We start from the raw sequence: 17,127 nt of genomic DNA, 5'->3' as shown, positions 1-17,127 counted from the left end.
CCATCCATTAGTGAGAAATATCATTTAAAATAGTGGTTCTCAACATTCCTAATGCTGGGACCCTTTAATATTATTAATAATAATATTAATAATTCCTAATGCTGGGACCCTCATGTTGTGCAGACCCCCAACTCTAGCCAGACTTTGGCTACTTTGTGGGCTCTTCTTTCTTCCGCCCTTCTCCACCCTTTTTCTTCTACACTTGCCACCCCTAACCCTAATAGGAGAGAAAAGGAGGCTAGGTGGAAAGGTGGTGATGTCATTGTTTAGACTATTTCCTGCTGCATAGAGCACTCAAGTTCCTTGGGACAATTTTGATCTTATTGTCAGGATATCTAATTTCTTCTTGTTGTTGTTTCTTTTTTGTGTACAACCTGTAACCGACCACAACCAACCAACAATGCACCCCACCTCTCGGGGCCCTAACATTTATATACTTTCTCAAAAGTCTCCAGAATTCTAAACATCAAACAATCACAGAAACTATCTGCTGCTGGCAAAACCACACCTCTGTTAGATGGAACACAAGGAAAATCACTGTCAACTGCTATGGACAGTCTGAAGCAGCCCCATATTCCACACCTGGGATTAAAACAAAACAACATTCATAATATATTTGTGTTTTTAAAAGACATCAAAATGCCAAAATTGTCACTATATCCAACCATAAAATTGTTTCATTGATATTTCATAACTGTAATTTTGCTACATTATGAATCATAAATGATCATGTAAATATCTGCTGTGTAGGATACCCGATATGCATACGCAAGCCCTGTGGGAGTCGCGATCCACAATTAGAGAATCACTGATCAAAACTATCAAGAGTTTCAGAGATTCAGTGTTCCCATTGTCTCTGAAACTCTTGATTCTTTGCACTGAGTGGTCCTAACAGCTCTGAGTGAAAAAGAATTTTAACCTAAGAAGTAAATGTCCAGATAGAATCAGCTCAGTCATAATCATGTTTTGAGCTGAAGTTCTTAGATGGAAAACCATTCTATAAGGATAAGGGACTGACTGAAGTTCTTGATGATGGAGAGTTGGAATGCTATAGGTCCAGAGTTGAAGTTATTGGGCTACCTCTAGTCTCCTTGATAGTCATTGGTTATCTGCCTCTGTATATGACCTAACATCTTGTGACATCAGGCAAAGCCTTTTAGACTATACTAAGAAACAACTAGCTTCCACACACACAAAAGCTAAGAATATCATTGGATACCATTGGAGGATACCTATGCAGAGAATTTTCTGTTTTGCTATAGTTCATATACCCAATGTACCTTTAAAAAAACTACCTGGATTTATACATTTATTTCATTTTGTAACTTAAGAAACTTCACAAAACTGTTTCCATATTGGAACACATTATTGGGCACAAACTGAACCAGTGTTCTTGGCCTATAATCACATTTGAGTTAAAATCTCTCTCTCTCTCTCTCTCTCTCTCTCTCTCTCTCTCTCTCTCTCTCTCTCTCTCGTGTGTGTGTGTGTGTGTGTGTGTCTGTCTGTCTGTCTGTGTCTATCTGTTTCTGTGTGCATATGGGTGTGTCTTTGAGGGAAAGCACATTTGATTATGACCTACCTCTCAAGACACAATATCCTGGGTAACAAGATTACCATAGTTACAGTCACTAGCTCTTGAATTTTTTTCTTTAGGGTTTTTTTTTTTTTATTTATTTAATCCAACCTTTTCACTATTGTTGTCCTCTAAGGAGGTTTGTTTGAAATACCTCACTAGCTATTTGTAGAACTGAACCTCTAATGATTTTTATATAAAACTTATTGTGAGCTCCTCTCATTAGAATTATTCCTTTACATTTTCTAGTTCTGTCACTGCCATGATCAGTGACTACTTCGCATTACTAGCTCTTTTAATCATCATTAAAACATGCTTTAAGCAAACTCATGTACCCAACAACATTGCATTAACTGTGATTAGTTTTATACAGTACGTTTCTAGGTTGTTTTGAACTTTGTATGCAGCCAACATTTTTATTTGCAAATAAGATTTCTGTTACAATTTTGTTGGCTCATATCATTTGTTTATCTTTTGTTCTTATTATAAAGCACTTATAGTACCCAAAGGAAAAAAAATATGAAGAATTCAGACTGGTGGTAATGAGAAGTTTTATTTTTCCTAGAATTGAAGTAACTGACATCATAACTCATCGCAAAGCACAGGTATAGAACGTTCTATGGAATTTCTGGTAAAGAATTCATATTCTTCTCCTGGCTTCTTCAGAATGCTTAAGGCAGGGGTGCCTGTGGGACTCTGAAATCATCGGTGCACCTGCTTCGGCGGCTGTCCTCCTTAAATCATGAGCATATCAGATCCCACCAGAGGAAATGTTGGTAGGGAGCCATGAACGCCTCACTCAGACACACCCAATTTGATCATATTTTAGGTAGAGTCAGATTGAAGTCATAGTTAGAGTTTTATGCCATTTTTTAATAGATGAAATTTATTGCTTCTTCCTGAGCGAAAACAGTTTTTAAAGACTAGCCTAATCACACGTAAAGCCGGGACTTCTCCCTTCAGCTGCGTTGATTGTCAAATTAAGCATTTAATGAAAGCAAATTCCATGTTAAAGAAAAATGGTCAATAATAAAAAAGAGAGAAGAAAAAAAAAATGATGTCAAAAGGGCCCAGTCATTGTCAGGAAGTCTCATGTCACCATGTGGTTTCCAGGGAAGAGTCAGGTGGAAGCTGCTCTTCAAACTGGTGTCATCTTTTCTCGAGAAGAATGGGCTGCTCCACAGTTATTAATTTATAATTAATGTTGTGGGTTACATCTTAAATGTTCCCCAAAGGAGAATGTACTTGAACGTTTTAGAGGGAGCTTAGAAAAAGTTAGCTCTGAAAAGATGTTGGCTCTTTGGTTCCTTCCTCGCTCTCTGTTTGCTTCCCAGACTTTTCTACATCAGAGGCCGCACTCACTACGATTATGAATCGTGTTCTGCCCCACACAGGCTCAATAAGACCTGAGTCAAATGATCTTAGACCTGGTCATTAGCTCTGAGCTAAATCAACTTTTTCGGCTTATAAATCACTCATCTTGAGTATTTTATCACAGTGACAGAAAACTACTCTTCGGAATACTGGTACTTTTAAATTTATTTTCTATATTTTAATTATCTATATTTTAATTTTCTAAACTTTACTATTTTAAAGAAAACCTTGCAAATTAAAAAATACGAAAAAAACAAAAAACAAAAAAAAAACCAAAAACTTACACACCAAAAAAATACCCAGACTCATATCTATGCCTCCTAATGAAATCCTATACTGTTTGAATAGGGATTTTGAAGCCATGGAACTTCACAATGGATTGTGCGTGTTCAGTATTTAATATATTTTAAGCACTTATCCTTCATAAGAAACAAATAAAAAAAATGACAGAAAATCAATTTGATTTCTACCCTGTTTCATAGCTTGTGTCAATCGCCTGAATTCAGTCCTTCCTTAGCCCCTGGTTTTTCTATATGTTATCTGGTTTCCAGATGTGCATTTGTTCACATGTATACATGTGTCATTGTCTCAATTCTGCACATGAAGAACTTTTGTTTAAAGCGATATGCCCAAATATACCGTTATACATCTTGTAATAAACCTTTTTATTAAAATGTAATACACGGGGCTGGAGAAATAGCTCCGTGAGCCAAGCGCTTGCAGTGCTAACCTGAGGACCTGAGTTTGATTCCCAGCACCGTAGATAAAGCCAGACACGATGGCCCAACATGTGTCTATAACCACATGCTAGGGAGGGGGAGACAGGCAGATCCCTGGGGCTCACTGGTCTAGCCTCTTCAGTAAGGAAAAACCCTGTCCCAAAAACCAAGGTGGATGGCTTCTGAGAAAAGACACCTTAGATTGACCTCTGACCTCCACAAATGTGTACCTACATGCACAGGAGCATTCACATACATCCTAACAAATACACTGGAACATGCACACACACACACACACACACACACACACACACACAATTCAGTGTGTACTTCAGAAGTGTCTGCATCTCAGGAATATTTTTACATTTTAGATTCATATATATGCATATATATGTGATTATGCCTAATTTTTTTGTTATTCTTTTAACACATTTTGTTCCTTCTGCTGCATATTTTATATGTGGAAGTTGTAGATTTCCATATTATATAGATTCCATTTAATAACTCATTTTCTTGGTGCTTGTTATATTTTATATGAAAACATGCTCATATCACCACAAACATTCACTATTATTGCTTTCTTTAACTCTCTTATGGATTTTTCTTCCTCTCGTCCAATTTCATTGGCCAGAATTTCAAAAACCACCTAGGTGCTGGCAAACCAAAATAAACTAGGACCCTTGTTGCTGTTCCTCCTGGCGTTAAATCCAAGCAAGGCTGGAACTTACAGTGAGAGAGCTAACAGAGTTAGTACAGTGGCCCTGGACATACAGCAGATGTCTGTATGAGTCACATATCCCTGAGGTCGAATATGGTCGATTTTCTTCTGTAAAATATAATATGTAAATGCATAACTCTAAGTCTGCCTTTGAGATTATCCCTTTATCTTTAGGGACTGGAACACTCAAGAGAACACTCACTGACTAATTGTGATGAGTCCAGTACAGTCCAAACAGAAGTCCAGTCGTGTAAACGAAGCCATGTAGGAGCACTGCCACTACCCTTGGTCTGTGTATTCTCCATGACTGGCTGTTCCTGTGGCAGAGATGAAGGATTGCACACACCCTGAATGTGTGCACAGCTCACAAAACCCTAAGCCCTGTCTCATTATTTATAGAGAAAGTTTGCAGTCCTAGAGTTAAAAAAAAAAAAAGGATTTATAAGAAATGAAGACCTAGCCTGTCATTGGAATGACACTTGGTGCTTATTCTCTGATACCTTTTGGTCTAACCAAACATGCCAGACTGCATTTTGTTTTTCTCCCAAAGGATTCTGGATTGTCTCTGTGTGCCTATTTGCTTTTCCTGGGAACTTTGTCTGTGACTTTCCTCAGGGAAAGGCGTGCTGGAGTAGGACTTCACACAGCAAGAATAAAGGGGCTTTAGGCTGAGAATGCTCCAACAGAAAGCCTTGGCTCTCTCTAGGAGTACCTCTCCCCACACTCAGAGGCACTTGGAACCACACCAGCATCTTCCTGCCTGGCTGTGTACTCTGTGAGCTGGCTCCAGGTCCAGTCAATGTTGCCCTACAGCACTCCCATGACCAAATTGGTCTCAGTGATGTCAAGCCTGCCTGGCAGCCCTCACTAGCCAGCTGGCCTTTTGTTTGAAGGGAGTGTTTACCTGAGAAAGTGCAGGCCCAGTCTGAGGAGGCTCCAAAGGGGATCAGTGTACTGCCAAAGGGGTCTGGGACACAGACCCAGGCCACTTGGAAGCTCATAGGCCTGTAGCCAAATCTTACAGATACTTTCTGAAAAACCTCCAGCCACAGAGGCAAGCCTGACTCCCAGGGCCCTCCACATAAGGAATCTATGAGCCTCTGGACGGACATCACTTCTTCTGCTACTATGCCTGCCCCTGGCTGGCTACTGCCTACTATCTCTTTCCTGATTTTAGATCTTAGTTTCTCTAAGCCTAACAGGAAGGTTAGGTAGATCGTGAATGGGTTCTCCTTCCTGTTGACTATTTTAGGCATTTCTTGATGTGAAGATTGACTAGGAACCAAAAAAGATTAAAAGAATGCTCAGGTGGAAGAAGGCGACCAAAGGGAGATAGAGCTTTGGTCTATTACTATATTCACTGTTGGTATTGTCCATTCAAAGCTGGTGTGTGTGTGTGTGGGGGGGGTTGTATTCAAACGTATCATCAAACATCAAACCCTCTAGCTGGTGTTAATTTCCCTGTAAGTGTGGGATGAGATGGGTTACGGTCTTGATAAAGAGCTGCTTTGGTGATGGCTGGGAAGGTTTACTTTCACATCTGTCAGTCTTTCTGTTTGCTCCAAGATGGAGAAACAAACCACATGCCTATTCATTGTGAGGCTAACATGGACATAACCAATTTGATGAGAATGGGTAATCCATACTCTGTAACATCAGTGACTCTGCAGCCAGTGGTCAGCAGAACTGAGAATAAACATCTTGCATTTATAGAATATTTACATTTATCTCACTGGGTAGAGTGAAATGGGAACAGTTCGGTTTTAAAATAAGAAATAAGTACAAAGAGAACTACAATGAGCAGCAGAAAAGTCTGTGAAAACCTGTGACTCCTGTCCCAAGAACCTCCACCCACCCCCGCCCTGGTGCGCATAATAAAGACATTAGAAATGAACCAGTATAAACTGTGTCCACCCCCATTTCATATGATTCCAATGACAAACCAAAGACCAACTTCAACCTGGGGTGCCAATGAGTTTATTAGGCTTACAAAGTTTTAAGTGACACAAGAACATGGGAGGACACTGAAGATACACCCAGCATGGGTGATGGCTTCCCTATAGTTACAGAGATAGATAGATCCATATTCCCTCTATCCTCTGCTTCTTCCCCCAACCTCCCAAGTGCATTTGAACACAGTTACATAAGAAGGGCCTGGGGAATAGTGTCTGGAAACTCAAATGAAACTCAGGTGAGGGTCCACCAGCCCTCCCCACCCCTTCTTCTATGAGGGGTGAAATATCAGCCCGCAATAAGCCTGATTGTGAATGGTTCATGAAAGAGGGCACAGTTTATCTGCAGAAGGTGATAACTGTTGTTCTTGGGGGACTATGTTCTGAAACAAAGAGAAGCTGCTCCATAAATACCCTGGTGGGGGCGGGGGGGGGGAACTTGTCTGTGAATGTAGAGCTAGCTTTTAGGAGAGCATGTCCATTTCCCATCTGATGGTGGGAATGTGACCTACAACTAGCTGACTTTCCTACCTGGTGACTCCTACCTGGTTTGAGGTTCCCAGCTACGCTACATGCAGTCAGTTTTGCTCGCCTTTAAAGGAGGCTCCCGAGACTGGGAAGACTCTGGTTCCAGTGTGACTCTGATGTAAACTTTCTTTCCCATGGGTAGTCTGAGCCCTGACTCAGCTCAAGTTTTTGGCAGAGGCGAGACTAGCCTTGAGGGTTGACTTGGCACTAGCGCCCTTCTTACCCTTCAGCACCTACACCTGTTTCAGGTACAGGGCCGATAACCCTGGTCTAGAGTCACTGGGGACTTCTCAGTCTGGGTTCCAACCCTGCAGTCTCTTTAAACATCCTGAGCAACTGTGCCAGCTTTGCCTGAGACTTGGTTAGAAATGCAAGGCTCCTGCTGAGTCAGAAACCCTGGTGGAGGCCCAGAGTGTGACGAAACAGGTGTGGGGAATTGTGAGAACCTTTGCTAAGGCAATGAGGAAACACAGACAGATGAGTATAGTGAGCTACAGAATAAGTCAGTGGAGGAACCCTGACATCAGAGGGAGTGGGCAGGGACCTTCAGCCAGCTCCACCTGGCATATCTGTGTTCTGGAGGACTTTTAGGATCCCAGTGTGTCTTCAGGTAGCATGTCCAAAAGAACTCTGAAGCTGTTCTCATAAGAGAAACATCAGGAGGGCCAGGCGTGGTGGTGCACACCTTTAATCCCAGCACTTGGGAGGCAGAGACAGGTGGATTTCTGAGTTCGAGGCCAGTCTGGTCTACGAAGTGAGTTCCAGGACAGCCAAGGCTATACAGAGAAACCCTGTCTCGAAAAACCGAGAGAGAGAGAGAGAGAGAGAGAGAGAGAGAGAGAGAGAGAGAGAGAGAGAGAGAGAGAGAGAGAGAGAGAGAGAGAGAGAGAGAGAGAGAGAGAGAGAGAGAGAGAGAGAGAGAGATCAGGAATCAGAGAACACATGGACCAGGTGACTTGCCAATTCCACTGCAGGTGAGTTGGGTTAGCTTGATGATTCTAAAAGGTAGCACGCTGAGTTGGAAGGCATCTGAAGGGGGACCCACAGCCCCCTTTAGTAATGAAGAAACCTGAATGCAAATTACAAGAGGACTTTGACTGTGGCCACAGCAGAGTTAGGACAACAGACCTTCTCCTGGAGATAAAAGCTGGTCACAGCGCTCTCCATGAGTTTGATTAGAAAAGATGTGAAAACTCCTTCGTTTCAGCTACCCGATCAACTGTCTCCAGCACATTTCCAGTGAACAAGGAGTAACTGCTCTGAATTGACCTTTGGAGAAATGTCAACCTGAAGAGTAACTCCCAAATCCTGGGAGGGGAGGGGGAAGCAGCCAAACAAAAAGGGCAGAACAAAACCAGCCATCATTTCTTGCCCTCTACCAGTCCCTCCCTTGAGAGCCAGGAACTAAACCCCTGGACACCTTACCTGCCTTATCTCCCATCATCCTGCAGGCTACACCCCCTGTCTGTTTCGGACAGATGGGTGTGTCTTAAAGAGGTTGGAAAAGGCACTTCCCAGGGATTGACATGATTGACTTCTCAAGAAAGTAGGGGCAAGCTGGCCTAGCTCTGGCAGTCTAAATAGGATTCTCATGCTTCCTGGTAGCACTGTGGGTCTCTCTGTGCTGTGGGTTTGGTAACCAGAATCTTGAGGTCCTGCGAGGCTCCTGGGCCAGGGAGGCACTCACCCCTAGTGGTGGGGTTGATGGCTCATTCTTTTTTTCCCTCTGCCCATCTGATCCTATCCAATCTGTGTTCTGTCTCCCAGGATATCTCAAAATATCTGGCTCACTGCTGGCTCCCTTCCTTGTGTTTAAGCACAGTTATGTATCCTCTGCCAATTCAATGGTGTGCTTATGGAATGAGAAGCAGTTACAATGTTCAGTCCACTTTCTCCATCCAGAAATCTGGGCAGCTTTCAAAGGCTTTTTGCATGCAGTTCTTAAATATTATGCTGAATCAACAAAGAATGTGTCGCCAAACTTAAAATCTTGTGCAGTTGGCTGCTTCTCCACCATAGCTCAGAACAAGGGTATACAATAAAGCAGTACGACATACAGAGGAGCTTTAAATGTTCCTCGAATTGCAACATAGATTGAGAAGAGTGTGCAGCGTCAGCGGAGCTTAGGTCAAGTCATTTCACATCCTGAACCCATCTAAGGATCTGTGAACTAGAGTATTACCAGCAGGGGAGGAGGCCAACCCTGGCCTGGGGCCCACATACCTCCTCCCTGTAGTCCTCACTCACCCCACTTCCAGCCTGCAGATCCGTGTGTCTGTGCCAGTGCAATGGTACAGTGTGTTCTCTTTGTGTTCTCTTGGCTTATCTCATCATTACTTCTGTAAGATATTTCATGTTTCATGTATGAGCTTGCTCATTTTCATTTCTATTTAGGTTTGAACATACAAATGAACCATAAATCCACCCTGTCTAGTCGCATCGTATACATCATTTATTCCAGTTTGCTTTCTGTTGCTGTGGTAAACACCATGACCAAAAGCAACTTGGGGGAGGAGAGGGTTTATTTCATCAGCTTACAGGCCATCGCTGAGGGAAGCCAAGATCGAATCCAAGGCAGGAGCTGGAAGCAGAGATCATGGAGGAACGCTGCTTACTGGCTTTCCCTCTGACTTGTGTTCAGCTAGCCCTCTTGCATAGCCTGAGCACACCTACCTAGGGATAGATGACATCATGCACACTCACAAGACTCTCACACAGACATGGTCACAGACCAACTGATGGAGGTAATTGTTGAATTGTTCCCTCTACCCTGGTGACTCTAGGTTGTGTCATGTTTGCAAAAAAACCAAAAAAACAAAAACAAAAAAAAACCAAAAAACCCGAACATATGACAGTGTTAATGAGCTGTGGCTCACATACCAAAGAATTCACCAATTTCAGAATTTGGAAGGGGTGAGTGTTGTAATCTCCCTTAGTTATGTTCTTAGACGTGGGTTAATCTACACATGATAACTTAGTGATGAAGATTTTAGGAATGGTTAAACTGTCATCCAAAGGGGCTGGCCCCAGTGCAGTCCCACTGGCAATATCTAAGAGGTCGGGTTTCTCTGCATTGCTAGCCATGCTTGCTATTGTGATTATTTTTAATTACTTGTCTCTCAGCCTGGATTTGCTGTGTGTTTCCCTGATGACTCATGGTGGTGAGAATAGTCTGGGTTTAGTGACTATTTATCCTCTTGGAGAAATATCTATTAAAATCCATTTATTTATTTGTGTTTGTGTGTGCCTGTGTGTGTGCCTGTGTGTGTGTGTGTCTATGTTTGAGCAAGTGTGGGCCTATGTGTTTGTGCTTGTGTGTGTGTGCTTGTTTGTGCATGTGTGTGCATGTGTGTACCTGTGTGTTTGTGCCTATGTGTGTGCCTATATGTTTGTGCCTGTATGTCGATGCCTATATGTTCATGCCTCTCTTTCTCTCTCTCTCTCTCTCTCTCTCTCTCTCTCTCTCTCTCTCTCTCTCTCTCCCTCTCTCTTCTCCCGCTCTGTGTGTGTGTGTGTGTGTGTGTGTGTGCTCATGAGCACACACACCCGCACACACACACACACACACACACACACACATGCATGTGCATGCATCTTGGCACATGTCTGAAGATCAGAGGATAACTTGAGGCACATGGTCTTCTCCTATCGTGGAGTTTGTGGGAGATCATTTGTAAATATCGTTCCCTCCAAACCCTCTCACTAACTCCTGGTGATCTTATTTTTTAGAGATACCTTTATATTTTATGTGCATGAATGTTTGCCTGCATGTATGTACGTGTAGCACATGTGTGCCTGGTGCCCAGAGCAGCTCAAAGAGGATGCCATGTCCCCTAGAACTAGAGTTACACCTAGTGATAAGCCACCATGTGAGTGCTGGAAGCAACTAAGAGCAAGTGCTCTTAAGTGCTGAGCCACCCCTCCATCCCCTCTTGCTCATAATCTTAATAGCCTTGAATCGCAGCATAATGCTGCACACGTAATAAATGTTGGTGCTTATTAAACTAGCGATGAATTAATAAATGTCAAGCTACAAGAAGGAGAACTTCTCCTTGTACTGATCAACTGTGGATTCGCTTGGTGGAGCTATTCATATTCATTTAATGCCAAGATCTGGTAGCCAGTGTGAAGTACAGTGTTGGCTCCGTGCAATGCTGTGGTCAGATAGGTGTGATGAAACCTAGCATTGCCGTGCATCGACAAAACTGATTTCAGTGCACTGGAACATCCTCTAAGCACCCAGCCAATCCCAGCTCATGTGATCCTCACCTAGCCTGAAGTGGCATGTACTGAGAGGCTCACCTCAGTTTTCTGATGGAGGAACAGGTACCAGTCAAGGCACCCAGGGAGTCTCTGTTCAGGGTCTACCCCTTCCACAGCTGGGCCAGATTTCTCCCCCTGTGTAGCAATGGCTGGATCTGTCAAAATTGCCAGTTTTCATTTTGTTCTTTTTCTAGAGAAAACAAAAAAAAAAAAAAGATGAGGACCTAATTTTAAAAAAGTCATATTTTTCAATCCTTTTGGGAAGTCTAGAGGAAAACAGTTAGTTCTGAGTTTTATCTACTTGTTTCAGTATAATGAGCAGAAGACTGAAGATCCATTCAGTTAGGACCTAATTCTGGATAAATCTAAGGGCAAATATGGAGGGCTATAAGGATCTATGTCAAAGACAGTGTTCTCTTCTCTTCTGTGAATCTCTGGTGTCCAGTTAGATGTAGGAGTTGCTCAGTAAAAATAGCCATTTTGTTAAATGATTGAGATACATACTATGTGGCATTTATGGCATTGGCTAAATATGGTAATTTATGACCCGCCCATAGTAGGTAGACATGCATGACTTGATTCCATAAATACAAATTAGTTCTTAATAGAATTCTCACTCAAACTTTCATATTGCAAGGTCATATGGAAATACAAAGGATTAGAATATGCCTCTAACATGGTGTGTTCCCAGTCATTCTACAATGAAGAAAGGTGGAAACAGAGGTAGGTAGGAGAGCCATGCTGCCTGTGGATGGAGGAAGACATCCTGTCTCCAGAGAAGGACTAACAAAGACATGGTCCTGTGAGGGGTGAAGATCTAGTCTAGGCAAAGAGGGTGGAAGAGGGCTGTATGAGGAATTCAGGCTCCCCTTCCCAACCCTAACTTTTGAGATACTTCATTCCAAGACCTGCAAAGTGTTATTCTGTTTAGTCTTGCTTCCCTGACATCCCCTATGAACACAAAAGTTAGTAAATGTAAATAGTCATGGACTTCCAGAGGCTTAGAGCTGGAGAATAAAGCATGATTGTTTTATTTGAAGCCTTTTCTGGATCAATTTTTCTCAAATTAACAGTGCATAACCACTCAAAAAGTCTGAGTTGTTCTCATCAAGGTCCAAAGGGCGACTGAGTCAGGCAATTGAGTCTCAGGATTCAGACAATTGTGTCTCAACTCCATGTAGGCTGACTTGTGAACCACCATATGTGATTCAAAGGATGACCCACTCCTCCTCTGCAGGAACTCCTTACTATGTCCAGAACAGTCTGCTGGTGCTGTGGTCACCTTATACCCCTCCCAACGATAAGTGATTGTCTGACAATTTCAGGTCTACCAGCTCCTTCCCACCACTCTGTCACTAGCTTCATCCCAATCCTTTCCCACCCTCCCTTAATCCAGAATGGGAAGGTATAAAAATAACTTTCCCCCAAATGTTTCTCTATTGAATTTAAAGCATGGCAGCATGTTGAGCTCAACAAATATTTAAGTTCCAGTTGAATCTCTGATGCTAGGAGCCTGACAAGAAGTTCTGGCATGTGGCACTCACTGGAATGACTATAGATGACAATTTTGGATGTGTACTCCAAATGGATTTTGAATGCTCTTAACACACACAAAAAGATAATGTCTAAGGAAACATCAAACAATTTATACATTCATTAAACTTCATATAATATTCCATGAACACACACAATGCTTACATTCATTAAAGGAGGGCATTTTTTTTTTCATGAGAACATACAGAAGAACTTTCCACACCTAACCATAGACCAGACACTGTGTAAAGCCTAAGATGATGAAAACACATGCAGAGAAATAAAGACAAGATGAGCAACAAGAATGCGCAAGCTCCTAAAAAGAGGGGATCTATAAATCTGTGCCTGTATTCCCATGGCCTGGTCCAGGCATCTTCTGTTGTAGAATTCTAAACATTACGAAGTGATGCTACCAGACCTAGAGACTAGACTGCAACACCTGCGTTGCAAGCAGCACCTATACAACCGAGTGTTCAGCACTTTAATTGACTCGGGGGGATCAGAAATGTTTCTGGAAAGTAGAAGAATTAACAATGGTGACCATCAAAACAGTGAATAAGAGTTGGGTTATTAATAAAGTCAGTAAAGTACCCGACTTGCAAGCATGAGTGAGGTACTACTGAGTTTGTTTCTCAGAAGCCCTTTTAAAACAGAACAGAGTGGGTGTGGTTGTGCTTAATCCCAGTGTAGGGAGGTGAAGTCTAGTGGATCCCTGAGGGTCACTCACCAGTTGGCTCAGGCTACTTAGGGACCTCTGGCCAGTGAGAATGCCTAAATAAAAATACGGTGATCAGCACCTAAAGCGGAAAACACAAGGCTGTCCCTTAGCCTTGACATGAATATGACACAACACACACACACACACACATGCGCGCGCGCGCGTCCTTCTGCCTTCCCAAGGCTGCTGTTTGTCTGAAGCTGCCGAAGTCCATAGCCGCATTTCTGTTAAGCTTCTTATCTCAGGAGGTTTTCGTCTTTGTCGCCTGCTCCCCTGCCTAGTGTGTTATAGTCAGAGCCGCCTGATCTTTTTTTTTTTTTAAACAAATAAACCCCACTTTGATTTGGACTCTGACTCCATCACACATTTGCCCAGTGGGTAAGCCACCTAGCTCTGCTGCAAGCCTCTGTCCGTGTCCCTGCAGAACGGACCAAATAGCAGACAGCAGTGCTCATGTTTCGGAAGTCATGCATGGGAGCCCCGGCACGTAGCCGGCACAGAGCAAAGAGATGCTGTGAAGGAATCACTATTAAAACTAACAAATCGTCCTCTCATTTGAATCTTCCAGACTCGACCATCTACGTGGTACAGTGATGAGCTCATGGCCTTTCCACTATTGAAGCTCTTTTAAGACACGTCAGCCCAGGACAGTGGCGACTCCTTGTGTTCCTATGGCTCCGTTCCAAGGCAAATGTTTAGGCTTGGCGGAGGGTTTGACAAGTTGCACTCAGCGAGAGTTCTGTGCTTTAAAGAGAGGCAAACACGGAAGCTTTTTTCTTTTTGGTTTTTTTTTTTTTTGTTTGTTTGTTTATTTTTTAATTTGGGGGGAGGGGGAGAGCAATGAGGAGAGGAGTTGCTTTCTCAGCAGGCATATAATAGCCATACAGGTGCACTGCCTCCTGGTGACACAGGGTGAACATTTGACCCACAGAGCCCGGTGAAGCCATCCCTGGGAGAGCCTGGAGCAAGTGCAATGCTGACTGTGTGCAGCCCTGTTTGACTTGGCTGTGGTCCCTGCAAATCTGGCAACGTGTATCGCCCAGAGGAAAACAGCCTTGACATTGACTCTGGTCACTGCCATGCTCCGGGCCACCTGTGGGTTTCACAACCTCCTTTCTATTGCCCACAGCATCCTGGCCGGTTAATTTGTGTTCCCAGAAATGAAAGATCCCATTGCTCTCTTGCTCTGGTGCTCAGTATCTGGTCCAGGTCGATGCCTAAAGGCACTCACCTGTGTACACCTCCTAGTGCAGGCGCTGGGCCAGCTGTACCCTCAGAAGTCTTTGTTCATTCCGGTTTCTCTCCTGTTTCCAAGCACCAATAAATATGCAAGTTCTATTGCGATGGGGAAGAAACTAACTAACTAACATTCAGTAAGCACCTGCCTGGAGCCAGGTGCTGTCACACACAGCACCTTGTTTAATCCTCACAGCAGCGCTATAGGCAAAAAGTTAATACCTATATTCACTTGATAAAGAGGGTGAGCTTCCGAAGGCTTAAGCAACCTGGAGGCAGAGCTCATCGGTATGGACCAGATTTGCCTCTTCTGAATCTCAGTTTATAGTCTTGGTGCTCACTGTGAGGCCTCCTACCACGTTCTGGAAAGAATGGTGCAGGTGGGGTTTAGGGAGCTCTGATATTGTGATTTTCAGAAGAATCATTGCTTCACTTAATGGTTATACAATGAAGGAGTAGACAGGTTGTCTCTCAGAGTGCTTTTTGACTTGAGTGTATTACATATTACGTGCACACATCAACACTAAATATAACATGCATGGAATTACCGGCTGGCCTCCAGTCTCTAGTCCTGAAAATGTTGCCCTGCCTATCTGCAGAGATGGGCAGAGCTGTGGTCTTGATGGAATTCTGTTGTGGACTCTGTGAAGGAGGTAACCCTAAAGGTATCCAGGAACCTTCCTATCCCAAGAGAAATGGCCTAAGCGTCAGTAATGAGGGGCATTTAATTTATATATTTATAGCCCATGGCACACAGTTCAGCAGTTCCTCCTCTGGTCTTCCTCTGCCCTGGTTAACGGCCCTAGTCGGATGTGTCACAAATACAAGAATCCACACTGAGGCCCCAAAGGGCAGAGCAACTTTACAGCCAAGATACATGGCTACACCAAGGGCAGCAATGGGAATGATTGGAGAGGGGGCTCTGTGCCGGGCACCACGGTACGTGAACACTTTCAACACCCTAACAGCACACACAGAGAATGCAGAGACAGCAGCAGTGCTGTAGGCAGAAAGTTAATACCTATATTCACTTGATGAGGAGGGTGAGCTTCCAAAGGTTTAAGCAATCTGGAGGCAGAACTCACTGATACAGACCAGATTTTTACACCTAGGTAAACTGAAGCCCAGGAAGTTCACACACTCCATTCCTGGTGAGGGGAAAGTTGGAGCTTAATCCCACTGGTTACTCTAGTCAGGAGTATACCTGTGGTCTTTCTCTTGTGTCCTCATGCCCTGATCTCAAAGATCGAAGCTGCAGTGGAAAAAAAAAAAATAACGGAAAGAAACCAAAGATTACTGAATAGGCATGATGTGCTGGCCATGTGATGTGTGTCATTTGAAGTCATTCTTGTAGCAACACCTTGTTTTTGTGGTATCTCCAGTAAACCATGGCCAAGAAATTAGAAAGGGTCTGCTGTGTAGGGGGTAGAGGTTTTGACTCCCTGTGGTCTTTCTGACTACATGTCCTATGTATTACCTGTCACTGGCTGTTGGAGCAAGTAAGTTTTCCCAGGCTGCCCCTCTCCCCAACCCCCATCTGTAACTGCTTCCCTATTTGTTTCTGGCGTGAGAATGAATCGGTTGCCAGCACAACCTTCAGGTCCTACTTAGGTTGGGGAAAACCTCAACTGAATAATGGGAATGAAGAACGCTAAAACATAACTCTACCGAGTAGAACATTCAGATGTGTGCATTTGCTTAATGTCTTCAGATCTGTGTTCTCATGGACCAGGGAGGAGTCAAGTACAGCAGACCGATGATTTCAGCCCTCTGGATCCTACTAGTGCAGCTTGCTGTAGGGAGCCAAGTGCCCAGTGCCTTTCCCTGCTGCCCTGTGAGTGGATGCTGCAATTACAGGTGACAGAGCTAAACAGAAACCCATGCTCTGCTTTTGGGCCTTGTGAGCCTCCATGTGGATTTTTGTATTTGTGACATGTCAAGAGTACACCGTGGCAGTGGAAGACCACTCCAGGACCTGCTGAGCTGCCGGTGTAATGGGCTATTTACAAGTACGTTGAAGTGCCAGAAAGATGGATGCCTTAGGCCTCTAAGAACGCATTCAAACAGCCGTCTTGAAATATATTTAATTTATGAAATCATCTTGCTATTAAAATCCGGTTGACTCAACTAGATAGCTATAGTTTTAAGGTAACCACCTTCAAGGGAAGGGTAAGGAATAGGAGAGAGGAAGCTGGAGGGAGAGGAAGCAGAGACAGGCTGTTATAAATTAAGGAGGCATTTCTCGCAGGCATTCTGACCCTCTCCCCAGGTGCAGCAGAAGCACTCCACGGCTGGTGTTTAAACCTCTTTTTACACAAGCTTCTTCCCTCCTACCCTCATTCTACGCGATCACATGTGTCTCTAACCTCTACTTACTTACCAAAATGCATGACAATCTGTTCATAGGAATGCGAGCTAATCCCATTTGAAAGTTAGGCAATTGTCAAATTGTTTCAAGCTGTGAGAGAACAATGTCAGACAATCGTCTAGGCTGTTTTGAACCCCCTGGA

Source organism: Mus pahari, chromosome 7 (assembly GCF_900095145.1).
Source record: "Mus pahari chromosome 7, PAHARI_EIJ_v1.1, whole genome shotgun sequence".
In the NCBI taxonomy this organism is placed as follows: Eukaryota; Metazoa; Chordata; class Mammalia; order Rodentia; family Muridae; genus Mus; species Mus pahari.
This window is presented reverse-complemented; position numbering follows the sequence as displayed.